General features: G+C 37.0%; 1 long non-coding RNA gene across 1 annotated transcript; it reads left to right on the top strand.

Moving 5' to 3' along the window:
* Positions 1-4,437: 4,437 nt before the first annotated feature.
* Positions 4,438-12,306, top strand: LOC137406458 (uncharacterized). Its single transcript, XR_010979874.1, has 3 exons — positions 4,438-5,291; positions 11,618-11,742; positions 11,931-12,306. It is a non-coding gene; the product is annotated as an uncharacterized lncRNA (long non-coding RNA).
* Positions 12,307-13,202: the final 896 nt, after the last annotated feature.

Genomic DNA, 13,202 nt, shown 5'->3' with positions numbered 1-13,202 from the left:
CCCAGTGATTATTTATTCTTATTGTCTTACGAGCCTACGTTAAAGATTCAGTAGCAATAACCAAAGAATAACACCACAATTAACATAAAGACAAGTTAAATTATTAACCCTTTGAGCCCTGATCCCGACTATTTCGGGAGAAGTTGTGTTCACTTTGGCCTGATCCTACTATTTCAGGACAGAATCTGAGTAGCTTTATTGATACTCCTTTGCTGTATATCATTTTTTGAAGCTTGATTTCAAAAGATAACAGTCTGAGGTTTATTTTGATACCAGAATTCTAGTTGGATAAAAACATTTTACCAGGCAAATCTTGTGTTAGACTTCAACTTCTTCAACTCTGGAGGTTGTCATTTTGAATACATTTACCAAAAGTCATTGCTAGATTTCTGAGTCAATCTAACTAACTAATTGTAAGTTCAGGTGAACAATTCATCAGTGAAAGCGATTCACAACAACAGAATGATAAATTATCAGCAGCATAAGGTAAGTTTCAAATGTACTACAGGAAAATTATTGAATTATTATAGTTATTATTTTGAAATATTTTTTTAGCCGATAAAACTTTTCATAATTTTAGTAGATACAAATGACATAGTAAATGCATTTAATTTTGAATAATGTTGTGCAAGAATTTTAGAAGCAATAAAGTTATGCCATTTTTATATAATAATTTTTATTATCGTTTTGTTGTTACCTTTAGGTGAGGATGGAAATGTAAGTGATAATTCTTTTACTAGTGACCATGATGGTCTACCCAGAGCGACCACACCTGTCAGTGATTACCAGCAACAGATAGTTATAATTTATGAACATTTATTTTATACCTTTTCTGTTAAACTTTCATTTTACACTTCTTTTGATACAAATTATTTTACTCACTTTCATGCATTTCTAGTTGATATCAGTTTTGTACTGTAATTGTTTGCATATTGTGTGTCTTATTATCATAATTGCAATAATGGTTTTTTGCAGTCATTAGAATGTAAACGTTGTCTATATAGAAGGTAATTATGATGTATAGACATAGTAAACCAATCAATCAAACTATGTATCAGAAGCTATTTTATGCTTCGATATTGCATATAGGCTGATAACTTCAGTTTTACTGGTTAGAACTCCAAACAATTTTTTGCAACATCCTCCTAACACATTTTCCTGTCATTCTAATATGCTATTGGAGTGTTATCAACCAAAAAACTGGCTGGTAGTAGCAACAAAACAGACTTTTCAATTTCCAAAGCATATATTGATTTGAATCTCATCAATAACATCTACTTTAAGTTAACTTGATAGGCATATATTGGTATCAAATTGCAGCTAAGAATGTTATCAACAAGTTGCAAAAAGCCATTTTAAATTATCTTAAACGCAGTATTATTTATGCCCAATCTAATCCCAACTCACTTTATTAAATAACGAGTGTGAAAAATTAATTAGGCCTGACAGGCCGTCAACTGGAAAATATTTAGGACTGAAAGGGTTAAGCACCAAATAGATATGAAAGTTAGCTTACTAGGGTTATCATTATTACAAAAAATCTTTAAAAAAAAGTCGGTAATACACATAAGTTATCAGACCAAAGTATATGGTAAAATAGTAAATCAATCCACGTTCAGTCAAAAGAAGACCATTTCCTAGCTCTGCAATTCAAAATTGTATTTAAATCTCTTAAAGAACAAAAGACATTGCTCGGCTCTCTTCCTAGATCTGCAAAAGGCGTTTGTCACAGTTGGACACCAAGAAATGATATACAGATTGAAAGAGATAGGAGTTAATGGAAACTTCCTCCAAGTAATCTCTTCTTTCCTAACAACTAGAGAAATACAGTTAAAAGTCAACTGTTACCTGCACACCCCTGTGAAATGTGAGGTAGGCCTCCCACAAGGAAGCGTACTATCACCGCTCTTATTTATTCTTTACATAAGAGATATGCTGCAGAATGTGCAGGGAACAGGCTTGCAATATGCAGATGACTGCACTATTCTCATGTCTGGTAAAGACTCAGCAGAATTGCAAAATATCTGCCACTATAACTGCCAGCAAATTCAAACATGGATGAACAAATGGAAGTTGAAAATCAACTTTCAAAAAACAGAACTGGTAGTATTTAACGGACAACTTAATCCACCATCTATGGGATCAAACACCATTCAGATATCAGGCCACTCTAAAGTGCTTGGAATAGTTATAGACAAAGAAATGTCGTTCAAAAGACAATACGGTAACAGCATCAGAAGCTTGGAACAAAAAATGAACATGCTGAAACCTTTCATATACTCAGGCCTCAAATGTAGTACTGCGAAAAGTATTCTCACCCAAGTTATATTGCCTAAGTCATTACATGCAGCATATTTATGGGACATTACCAAGAAAATAACAATATTACAACAGTTAAAACTAATTCTTGGAGCACATTTTAATCCTCCCACAGAGTCTCTACACTTACTTATCAACATTCCACCAATAGATCTACTCTACACAAAACAAAGACTCCAACTGATGAAAACCTTAAGCAAAACTAAGTGCACATACATTCTGACTCACACTTCCAAGAGTCTGCTCACAAAAATGTTCATAGCAGATGCACAAAAGATTGTCCCTAGAGGGACTAATCTAGATGACATCAATCTGAAAATTTTTTCACAAAATAACATTAAAAAATGCATTCAACGGGAATGGACACGCCGACATAAAGCACAAATGGCAAACGGACTCTGTCCTTACGGGCTTATTTCACATCTACCCATTGATCACTTGACATTACAGCCACTTCCAATTAACAAGACAAGAGAAGAGCTAGGAACACTATGTGACCTATTGACAGGTCACTGTGCCCTACAACTGTTTCAATACAAAGCTAAACTAACGTTCAGCCCAGTGTGCACATGTTAGAAGATGAGGAAACAGTATTACACTTCCTCTATCACTGTAAGGACTACAAAGTAGTCAGAACTCGCACAAGTCCAGATGTAAACAACTGGCAAACAGTTATTGAATACATAAGTCTTACTAAAAGATTATCACCTTGACTAACCCCACATAGATGTGCCCCTGATCAGGCAAAAAATGGACTATTACCTCCACCCTGGATTGGCTATCAGTGAAATCAGCTACATAGTCATGAACGGGTGCTTGAGGTTTGGGTATGCGGTGACTAGGGCCGCGGACACAGACCAATAAGAAGGACCTGAAATCTCATCAAAGACCCGAATACTCAACATAGTAGTAATATATATAGATACTCAAACCGAACAATTTCATTATATAGCTTTAGTGCAACAATATATTCATTTTTATTAGCATATTATCTGACAATCACTTGGCACATTTTTATCAAATGCCACATAGAGTAATACATTACAGTACAAATACTCATATATATATTATAATATTATATAACAGTTTCTTTTTATCTTGCCTGCAAATAGAGGCGTTGTTGTTTTCTTAATTCTATATATAAAATAAAGATTTCTCTCTCTCTCATTTAAATCTCAAAGTCTAAACACAACAAATCGGTCTTAGTTTTTGCGAGACTTTCTTAAGAAAGCTAGCCTTAGTGCAAAAGCAGACTACTGCGGGGACATGGCATTTAACCAGCAGTAGAGGGATCACGGCCATCAAGCCACAAAATCTCACCGATTCGCTAAATCCGGAAATCCATAACACTGCTATGGAAGATCACGGAAAAATCTATTCAAAAAGCCCTGCGATCGCGGTATACGGTATGTACGGTAGAAGAATTTCCTATATATATATATATATTCGAATCTGTCCAATACGCCCGAGGGCATTATATGAACATAAAATTTGAGATAAAATGATTGATAAGAACGCTAAAACCTAATTTGTTGCAACACTAAGATCGTATTAAAAACTGAGGGAGTCATCAACGCCCTGACCCACAACATTCGGTGCCATTCTATTATAAAAAGAGTGCCTATATTGGTCTATCCTAAAATGTGGGTGGACTACTCCATGACGGGTTTGGTGGGATGGGTTAAAAGAGATATAGTTATTGAGGTCTAGTTCATATAGACCAAACTCAATTCTTTTTAAAAATTTCAAATCCAAATCTTCTCTTCTATCTTTTAGTTCTTGGATGTTATTTACACGCATGCACTCTGTGACACTATCCATAGGCCCGAGTCTGAAAATCCATCGAACCCCCCGTCTTTGAATTGTTTCTAATTTGTCAGTTAAGCCTTTTGCGTGCGGTGACCATACCTGACAGGCATATTCGAGTAATGGTCGAACAATTGTGTTATAGGCGACAATTTTTGTTGATATGCTTGCATTAAAAAGGCAGCGTCGGATAAGTCCGAGTGCCTTATTACTTTTCTTAGTAATGTTTAAACTATGCTCGTGCCACTTGATGTCGCTTTGTATGAGCTTTGTCGCTCTATCATAAAAGTCTCGAAACGACCCGCGTCTCACTCCAATCCTGCGTGTAATTGATATCGGAAATAATAAATAACCGTAATTTATTCAGAATAGTGTATCATCTTCATTTTGCTACTAGCCTGAAGTGAGATAAGTAGTTAGTGAGTGGAACCTTGCTTTAAAATAATAAACCAACACCAAATCTGGCTTGCATACAGGCTAGACCATCCACAGAGGGAGAACACAAAGTTCAGCAACAACTGTTATTGAGCTTGGTGCTCTCCTTCTGTGATAGCTAGTTTCTTCTGAGTTGTTTTATTGTTCACTAGGCGTATTTATATTAAGAATTATTATATTACGAAACATTTACGTCAACATCCCAAACACCCACCCTCTTTTTCCTTGTTAATATTATCGCTTGTTGTGTGGCAGACTGATTGTGGTGACAAACTTTTGATCGTGACTATGTTGACTTATTAGGAATAAAGGTTAACATAAATCTCAGTCAATCAATAATCAGTACAGGCCCAGGCAAAAGTGAGTGTAATGTAATAGTAATTATACCCTGCACAACATTACCCACTTACTTTAAACGACTGCAGCTGTACCTTTTTCACTTGTCAGCATCACTCTTTAGAACAAGATTGCATTGGTCAATAGATGTTGATGTTTGTTAGTAGTAGTCTTAGCCAAATACTGGTATTATTTTCTAAACTACTGTTACAGTACCCATTATGTTTGTTCCCAGCCTGAAGAAGGTGGCTACTCCATTACCATGTACACAGTACATGTACTCAGTACTTTAGTAGATGGTCTTCAAACATACATAGAAGAATATGAGCTGAGACACTCGGTGAAGTATGTGGTTGCAAAGCAAGACAAGAGCTTCACTGCTCCACTCAAAGCCGGTATGCTCTTAACGTTCTGAAACTGGTTACTTACAGGCTTAAATGTATATATATATATATATATTATTTGTATAAATATATATAATGTTCAATTAGGTTTGCCTGGGCTAGCAAGGAGTCTGGGTTGACATATTTTATTGCATTTATAACATGCTTTCTGTTGGTGTTTAGTGATATTACACTAGGTTTTTTGGTTTAGTTACTAATAGCGTATTAATCATTGAATCCTTGAAAGATTACGCAATATATATACATACGTGTGTATATATATATACAGTCAAACATGGATAACTCGTCCACGAATAGCTCGAAAACATGGTTAATTCGAACATTTCCTTTGGTCCGTTCCCACGTAATGATAAATTGCTATAGATAACTCGAACTCAACACTGTTAATTCGAACTGTTTTTTTGCCCAACAGCTACCGAAACGGTTGTTTTCGCTTTAGAAAATCACTTTATTCAAAGCCATAGAGGTAAACTTCTTCTTTTCGTAATTCATAAGCGTCGTTATTACCACCATCGGCAAAATATTTTTGTCAACGACTTTTCTAAAAGTTTGGTGAAATTTGATTTATACTGCGATACGATGAATAGCACGGGCTAGCCGGGTCACGCGCGCAAGAATTTTCGCCACGCACATACAAAACAAAAATCGCATGTTGTTTTGTATGTGCGTGGCGAAAATCCTTGAGTGCGTGACTCGGCTAGCCCGTGATGAATAGTTTTCCGACGTTGATTCCGTGTTGAATCAACGTCGGAATGTTGAATGTTTAAAACGTCTTACAAAATGTTGTAATTAAACGTATACGTTGTCTGAGCTACAAAAAACTATTCATCGTTTGACCTAAACACAGAATACGTGTGTACATTCAATAAGTATCTATTGAAAAAGCGTGAGTGATATAGAATGTACCGTAAAACCTCGTAAAACTTTTAATTGAACTGCCTCGGAGTGTTGCTCTTAACGAATCCCAGGTAAAGTAAGGTAATCTGCATAAACTTCAAGAAAAAACGGCAAAATTGATCGTGGGTAAAACTCCAAAAGAAAAAAATGTCTTTTCTTTTGAGCATTTCAACAACGATCAAGTCTTGCCAATGTCAATCTGAAAAATGTCCTGGCAATAACATCACCTCAAACAACAAACCAATCTCAAGTGATAGAAAAATCTCTATACTTTTTCATGAAAACGTTTTAAACTTTACATTAGAAGCATTTAATTTGAAACAAGCCATTTGTGCTTTTGATTTATATTATAGTTTGTATATGTACACGTATCTACTAATAAATAAGTAAATATATGGACTTGTGACAGTGCTCTGATAACTTGAATGCTCTGATAATTCGAACACTTTTGCTCGGTCCCTTGAAGTTCGAGTTATCCATGTTTGACTGTATATATATATTTATATATATATAAATATATATATATATATTTATATATATATATATACTATATATATACTAGCTACATTACCCGCCTACGGTAACAGATTCACGTGCAGCATAAGGTTTATTGAGAGTTGTCTTTCATACTGTAAAACAACTCAAAATATGCAGTCTACTGAAATTGTTGCCCTGAATATGCATACACATATTATGATGTCAATAATGTTGGGGAAAACAATGGAAATCTACAATGTGTTTTACAGCTAGATGCGTGTAAAATCTAGTAAATATTCTAGATTCATGTGTCTAGATTCATGCATCCGTTCATACCCGTCTATGGCCTGGCCCGTCATACCCGTCCATGGCGGGTCTACCCGCCTTGGCTGACCAGTCTTTACCCGCCAAGCAGTTGACTATCGCGATCCTGCACTCGCCTCGCTTTCTATCGCCTCACAATCAATCGGCTCGCAATCAATCGCCTTGCACTCGCCTCGCAATAAATCGTCTCGCAATCAATAGCCTCGCACTCAATCGCTTTGCAATCAATCGCTTCGCACTCAATCGCTTTGCAATTAATCGCCTCGCACTCGCAATCAATCGCCTCGCACTCACAATCAATCGCCTCGCACTCGCAATCAATCGCCTCACACTCGCCTCGCAATCAATCGCCTCGCACTCGCAATCAATCACCTCGCACTCGCAATCAATCGCCTCGCACTCGCAATCAATCGCTTCGCACTCGCAATCAATCGCCTCGCAATCAATCGCCTCGCAATCAATTGCCTAGCACTCAATCGCTTCGCAATCAACCGCCTCGCACTCGCCAACTCATCTGGAAAGCCGCGCCTGGATACTCTCGCTGCACTCGGGGCGAAAAAGGTCTCCAGCGCATCCCCGAGTGACGCCACGGCCCCAAACCGCTAGCTGCATTACCCGTCCACAGAAACAGATTCATGTACAGCAAGAGGTTTATTGAGAGTTGTCTTTCATACTGTAAAACAACTCCAAATATGCAGTTTACTGAATTTTTTTGCCCTGATCACACTATGCATACACACATGCAGTCATATAGGTCAATAATGTAGGGGAGAACAATGTAAACCTGCCATACATTTTACAGCTAGCCTACAGTGCATCTGTCTCAAACCGCTCAAATCGGAGTTGCCCTATTTGTGTACAGAGAACTGATAACGAAATTGACATTGCTAGGCAAACTGAAGTTCTTCAAACTGGCAGTACTGAAAAGTTTTACATCTTTTAAAAATTACACAAAATATTTTGCTATCGCCAGCATTTATTGAATGGAGACTTCTACATTCTTGAAACACTAATCATAGCTCATCAGTTTTTCGTCTATAGCCTGTGTTTTGACATGGCATATACAAACAGTAATGAGGTTGTGTCAATAAAATTTGTATGTATAACAGCACAGACAGTATGATGTCAAGGCAGATACAGCATTAGCACCTTACAATAATAAAGCAAAGCGCCAACATGATAGCCTTTGTATGAGATACAATAAGGAAAACAAATGCATGAAAAGATATATATACTGAAAAATATGTTAGAAAATGCTGCATGTGGTATAGCAGAACATGAAGAACATAAAACAATAACAATGCAACAGTTCGGACGCAACATTTGCGGATAAACAACATTTTTGGTTTTTCTGTCGGGGGTATGAAGAAACAGTTTTCGGCTTGCGCCTACTTTTGAGCAGGCGACGTATAGCTGGTCATGGCTGAAGCAGGGTGACAGTAAGTCGATAGCAGCTGCTCTCTTTCTTTTCACAATAGCGTATCGCAACCATCGGAGTACTCGTGCAAGTTCTGTAATAGTAATTGACAGTAGGCCTACTCGTAGCTGGAAAAAAATTAGTAACTCAGCTGCTGAAGGAAATGAACATGTCCCACTATCACGAATAGCGGCAAATCCAACGTTATTAAGTAGTGGAGATGTGGCAATTCATAGACAATGCAACATTGTATAAGAAACACTTACCTTTTTGATGTGGAAATTTAGTAGGTGAGAACTGCGTTTTTCTAGTGGCTCCAAGAAACAAACGTTTACGTGACCTCGGTACACGTTGGCAGTAAATATTAATTGCATGTAAATAACTACTCAATTTATTTTATTTAATGAATAGTACATTTGTATAGCTGTATAGACATCTTTGTATAGGCCGCAGAACTCAGGAAGGTGCTTTTTAACACGGCAGAAAATTTGCTGTTTAAAAAGCGTGCTAACCGGGGATTTCGGTTAATGCGCCCTAGTGGTGAAAGAAAAACAACAGAATCGCCACACCTTTATATAAGCCGCTTGGCTCAAATCGTCAGAGAAAAGTAGCGGCTAATAGTCCGAAATTACGATATTTAGTACTCATATTAATTTAGTTGGCTTCGTACGACCGAATAGAAAAAGAAAGACCGCTCTATAATTTATTTACTGTTACTACACATATTAATTCAGTTTGCTTCGTACCACCGAACTTCGTACGACGATAAAAGGAAAGACCGCTCTATAAGGCGGACACTCAATCACACAGATACACAGACAACGATTGCCGTTTATATAGTAGATATATATATATATTATATATATATGTGATGAGCTTTGTGCAAAGCTCATCACTTTTGTGATTTGAGCACTCTGGTGCCAGCACATAGACTTTCTTAAAGTCTGTGAGGCAACTTTGTTGTTTCATGGCAGGAAGTCAACTCTCATTGGTAATGGGATTTGTGTCCCTTGCCCAAGCTCTGAGCTGCACTGATGACGCTTCAATAGCTGAAACAGTACTGTCCGTAGCATGAGTATATGCTCCCTTACTTCAGTTTGGTTGAGCACTCTGTGAGAGGTGCGGCACTATTAGCCTTTGTGCAAAGCTCATCACTTTTGTGATTTGAGCACTCTGGTGCCAGCACATAGACTTTCTTAAAGTCTGTGAGGCAACTTTGTTGTTTCATGGCAGGAAGTCAACTCTCATTGGTAATGGGATTTGTGTCCCTTTCCCAAGCTCTGAGCTGCACTGATGACGCTTCAATAGCTGAAACAGTACTGTCCGTAGCATGAGTATATGTTCCCTTACTTCGGTTTGGTTGAGCACTCTTTGAGAGGTGCGGCACTATTAGCCTTTGTGCAAAGCTCATCACTTTTGTGATTTGAGCACTCTGGTGCCAGCACATTGACTTTCTTAAAGTCTGTGAGGTAACATTGTTGTTTCATGGCAGGAAGTCAACTCTCATTGGTAATGGGATTTGTGTCCCTTGCCTAAGCTCTGAGCTGCACTGATGAGGCTTCAATAGCCGAAACAGTACTGTCTGTAGCATGAGTATATATATATATATATAGTGAAACATGGATAACTCGCCCTCGGATATATCAAACACATGGTTAACTCAAATGGATTTGCTTGGTCCGTTCCCACGCAATGATAAATGGCTTTATATAACTCGACCTCGGCACCGTTAACTCGTACAGTTTTTTCCCGAATTCACAAACGTGGTTTCCGTTCAATTTATTTCGAAGGAGTTTCCACTAGTCGCGGAGCTGAGACTACTTCTTTCTTGGCGAAAGCGCTTTTTATACGCGTATAGTGTACATATAATTTCCCCCGTACCGTATAATGGAACCGAAAAAGAAATCGTATAAAAATGATTAATAGGGTCGCTAAGACGTTCGCTTAGTTACGGCCAAGCTATAAACGTTAGAAGGTATTAGCGATAAAAATTTAATAAAGATAGACACAGCATGCAAAATACATATTTTAACAGTGATTATATGCGGATACATAAAAATAAAATGTCACAAATAGGCTCGTGGCTTGGCGTCCGCTACAACAGACATCCGCTTTACGATGGCATCACGCAAGCAAAGAAAAGCGTGGAAACCTTCTGACAAACTTAAAGTACTCGAGGAAATCAAAGCAGGACAAAAGCTATTAGCATTATCAAAAAGAGAAAATCTTCCAAAAAGTACAGTGTCAACATGGATTAAACAAAAAAAAAGAATAAGATCGTTATGTGACCAAAATTCATCAAGGCTAAGAGATCGTTCAACGTCGCACGATGATTTGGATGGTGTATTATTGACTTGGTTTAGCTAAGTGCGTAGTGAAGGCGTACATATCGATGGGCCAATTTTGTTAGAAAAGGCTAACAAGTTTTTAAGGACTATAATAACTGTTTAAAATCTATTTCTACAATAAGTCACACTGTTGATCTTTGTCAAAAAAATACCTTGTCACAGACTACACTCGATAAGTTTTTTAAATGAAACAACTGATCAGATGTGTAAATATACATGTATTATACATGTAAATGTTTACTTATGTCCAGTTTTAAAAATTATCAGAAAGAATAGATATTTTTCTATTGGGCTGAGATTTGTTTGCAGTTTTAGGTGATGTGACTGACAAGACGTTTTAAGATTAAAATTGGCAAAATTGATCTCGAGTAAAACACTCAGAAGAAAAAATGTCTTCTGAGCGTTTTAACCGCTATTAGGTTTTGCCAATTTTAATCTGAAAAAGTTCTGGCAGTCACATCACCAAAAACAACACACAAATCTCAAGTGTATAAAAATATCTATACTTTCTGATAAATACTTTAAAACTCTACATCAGATGCCCTTTAACTTACAACAAAAAACCTATACTTTAGTTTTATCTATACATGTAGTTTGTATATGTATCTACTGATAAATACATTCACTTGTGACTGTGCTCTGATAACTTGAACGCTCTGATAACTCAAACACTTTCGCTCGGTCCCGTGAAGTTTGAGTTATCCTTGTGTCACTGTATATATATATATATATATATATATATATATATACACACACGCGTATATATATATATATATATATATATATATATATATATATATAAACTTTTCTTCTGTTTGGTGTGCTATAATTTTTTCTATTTCATTAATCTTTAGAAAGACTTGCAAAGAATTTCGTCAGAAAGATTCAGAGTACGATTGTTGGTTCGAAAATAATGCTATGCAAACATGGCTGAGATATCAACAGAAGGAAGAAGCAGCAATACAAAGACAAAGTGCAAGTGAGTGACAGCGGTATCTTTGTGTATAGGGCTGACGTACTGCACTCATGGTAGATGTCAATAGCAATGCTACTTTCCTACATGTATCAAGCTCGTCTGCTCTTTTCTTATCCCACTTTGTATCTGCTTCACTCAGTGAGTTCACGCTTAGTTGGGTCATATAAAATATCTATTCAACTGTGTTGTAGAAAGAGATTAATTCTGATCATCCATCAGTGAGGAAACGGCGAAATCTGCTTCAGGACGCGATAAAGATGATTGCACTGACAGATTGACAATAAGTCAGAATTGTGCTTCTCAAAACTTACAGAGGAGTCATTGTGGCCCATAGCCAAATGATAGGTTTAGTGAGCAACAGGGACCCACGATATCATTGTCAACAGCTAAATGTTTTTACTGTAGTGTCTACAACTTAACATTGTCTCTTTTTTGTTTGTGCACACGCATAATATGCAAAATCAGTCGCTTTGAAATAGAATATGCATGTTAGGCCAGCGTAACTGACACAAGATCTGTGTTATATCCACATTATCTTTGATATCAATAAAAGGGCTTTATTCACTACCTCACTCATAAAAAATTCAAAATACATTATAAATTAAAATATCAATAAATCTATAAACAAGTATTCAAATATCTCTCAACATGTACATACTAGAACCACATAAAAACATTCCACCCTGATGGCTTGTGGTGCTAATTTGCCATAATGGAAACAGAAAACAGCACCTCTCTCAACATATAAATGAGACAACTCTCAACATATAAATGAGACAACTCTCAACATATAAATGAGACATTTTAGTTACAAAATATAAACGGATACAGTGGCTGTTGACACAAGCATGCTTCATCATGAGCATATACGTGTTTGTAAAACTTAGAACTGTTACCTAGACTGTAGATCAAGTTTATACATCTTTATACATATGCCATAACGTTAATCTTGCATCATGTGTGTAAATAAGTAAAAGCCTAACATAAGGGATCACAGCTTCTACATTGCCATTCATGATCCACAGCTCCAGTAACAGGGTCCAAATCTGTAGGTTTGAAAAGGATGCGCCGACGATGAAACCATTCGTTGCAACTGCCACACAGTACCATCTCTCCACCAGGCGTATCCAAACCCGTGTTGTCATGAGGCCTTCGGCTTGTGCAGAATAGCTAAAATGAACATAGTCTGGCTTGTTAACAGAAAGTATGGAAATCCTATTATAAATACAGTCAGACATGGATAACTCACTCACGGATAGCTCGAACACATGGTTAATTCGAACGGTTTCTTTGGTCCATTCCCACGTAATGATAAATTGCTATAGATAATTCGAACTCAACACTGTTAACTCGAACTGTTTTTTGCCCAACGGCTACCGAAACGGTTGTTATCGCTTTAGAAAATCACTTTATTCCAAGCCATAGAGGTAAACCTCAACTTTTCGTAATTCATAAGCGTCGTT

Source organism: Watersipora subatra, chromosome 10 (assembly GCF_963576615.1).
Source record: "Watersipora subatra chromosome 10, tzWatSuba1.1, whole genome shotgun sequence".
Classification (NCBI taxonomy): Eukaryota; Metazoa; Bryozoa; class Gymnolaemata; order Cheilostomatida; family Watersiporidae; genus Watersipora; species Watersipora subatra.
The sequence above is the reverse complement of the archived record's forward strand: the minus strand, read 5'-3'. Positions and strand labels throughout refer to the sequence as shown.